The following is a 2,668-nucleotide window of genomic DNA, read 5'->3' as shown; positions in this document are numbered from 1 at the left end:
CATCCCCATCGCCAAGAAGACAGCTGTGGCCAGCCCAAATGACTACAGGCCTGTTGCACTTACGCCTGTAGTGATGAAGTGCTTTGAGAGACTGGTCTGTCAGCACATCAGGGCCGGTCTGCCTCCCACTCTGGACCCCCACCAATTTGCCTACAGGACAAATCGTTCCACCGAGGACGCTATCACCATAGCGCTCCACACTGCGCTGAGTCACCTGGAGCACCGAGGAAGCTATGTGAGAATGCTCTTTCTGGACTTCAGCTCAGCATTCAATCATATCATCCCGGAGATCCTGGTCCAGAAACTGTCTCACCTGGGACTCTCCACCCCCATCTGCCTCTGGATCAAGGACTTCCTGACAAATAGACCACAGTCTGTCAGACTCGGCCCCCACCGGTCCAGCACCATCACACTCAGCACCGGGTCTCCACAAGGATGTGTTTTGAGTCCCCTCCTGTTTACGCTCTACACATCCGACTGCTCCCCTACCCATCTCTCAAACACCATCATAAAGTTCGCGGATGACACCACAGTGGTTGGACTCATCTCAAGGGGGGATGAGTCGGACTACAGAGATGAGGTCAACAGACTGACTGAGTGGTGTTCAGTTAACAACCTCCAACTGAACACCACGAAAACTAAAGAACTTATCTTGGACTTCAGGAAGGGCAGAGCAGACCCGGCCCCACTTTACATTCACGGGAACTGTGTGGAGAGGGTACACTCCATGAGGTTTCTGGGCGTGCAGATCTCTGATGACCTCTCCTGGACTGCAAATACCACGGCGGTGGTTAAAAAGGCCCAGCAGCGTCTCCACTTTCTGAGAGTGCTCAGGAGGAACAACCTGGAGGAGAGGCTGCTGGTGACATTTTACAGAGCCACCATAGAGAGCATCCTAACGTACGGCATAACAACATGGTATGCAGGGTGCTCAGCTGCGGACAGGAAAGTACTGCAGAGGGTCATCAACACAGCCCAGAAGATCACTGGCTGCTCTCTGCCCAGCCTGGAGGTCACTGCAAACTCTCGGTACCTCAGCAGAGCTGGCAATATCATCAAGGACCACTCTCACCCCAGCAACCAACTGTTTGAACTATTACCGTCAGGCCGACGGTACAGGTCACATAAAACCAGGACAAACAGATTCAGGGATAGCTTCTTTCCCAGAGCTATCACCGTAGTAAATAAGCACAAAAACAATTGAACCTGCTTAGCTATACCATACCGTCACTGCCATTATATTATGCTGCTATTCATACTGTCATTATATTAATGCTGCTATCCTGTATATATCGTACTTACTATTGTTTGAGTACTTGCGATTATTTTATTGTACTTTTTATATTTTACATTTATATTTATTATTTATCTTGCACCAAGGGAGTGGCACTCCAATTTCGTTGTACTCTGTACAATGACAATAAAGGCTATTCTGTTCTATTCTTCTCTCCCTCTCTGTTCCTCTCTCTCCCTCTTTGTGCTGACAATCATCAAATATACAGTTGAAACCAGATATTTACAAACTCTTCAGATAAAAACACTTTTTTAATTGTAACATCAAATCAGACTAAATGTTTATTTTTGATTGATAAATATAAAAAACATATTTGTTAACTTTAAGAGTAAAGAGAGAAACTATCTGTATTTCTTAATTGCAAATGGCACCAAATTGTATTCAAATTGAGCCACACTTATGGAGCTCCACAGTTCTTTTCCTGGTGTTTTGGTTGACATCTCTTGATTTTCCCATGTCACAGAAACAGGCTCTGTGTTTTGCCTTATATGCATCCACAGGTGTGCCACCATTTACTCACATGGACTCTACTAACCTATCAGAAGCTTCTTCAGCTCAGAATGGAATCGTCTGGAGTTTCTTATTAAGTGTATATGTACATCAAATATGGTCAAAGGAGCTTGCAAAGAAAAGCGTCTGGACTTCTTTAAGTTGCTTGAAGACGTTTCACCTCTCATCCGAGAAGCTTCTTCAGTTCTGAGGTCAAATGGTGGAGAGTCCCAGATATAAACCTAGTGGGAGTGACCCCCCACAGAGGGACAAAAGACAATTTGACCTTAGAACTGAAGAAGCTTCTCGGATGAGAGGTGAAACGTCTTCAAGTACTTAAAGAAGTCCAGACGCTTTTCTTTGCAAGCTCCTTTGACTACGATGACCTGGATTGTCTGTAAACTTTCATAAACATCACAAATATGCTTTGTTCAAACTCTCACATAAACACTTCAAACCAGTGATACACTCTAATTCTCACACATGAGAAACACTTTCATTAATCAGTGCCATTCAAACAATGTCACAAATGTACTTACACAATAACCCCGTCATGCAGAGCAAAGAGTGCCCCATCCTCACATCCAGCCCTGCTGCACTCTGATCCTCAGCTGATCTCAAACACTTTGACTTTACATCAATAATAAAAAGAGAAGCTGCATTTAATACAGATAAGAGCAGAGTGTTTCTTCTGACTGTGGCCTCTCTGTGCTTCCTTTCCTTTTATACAAACCTCAAACAGCTCCTGTAGCTTTGACCACAGCAGTTGTGTGACGTGTTCACATTTCCTGTCCACTGCAAACATGCAGGCTTGCTTCTTGTGTTTGCTTCTTACCTTCTGTTGTTTCAGGTCAGGTGACATATTTTACCAGCTCATAATTATGT

Source organism: Haplochromis burtoni, unplaced genomic scaffold (genome assembly GCF_018398535.1).
Source record: "Haplochromis burtoni strain Fernald_Lab_line unplaced genomic scaffold, NCSU_Asbu1 Contig_1558, whole genome shotgun sequence".
Classification (NCBI taxonomy): domain Eukaryota; kingdom Metazoa; phylum Chordata; class Actinopteri; order Cichliformes; family Cichlidae; genus Haplochromis; species Haplochromis burtoni.
Note: the sequence above shows the minus strand (reverse complement) of the source record.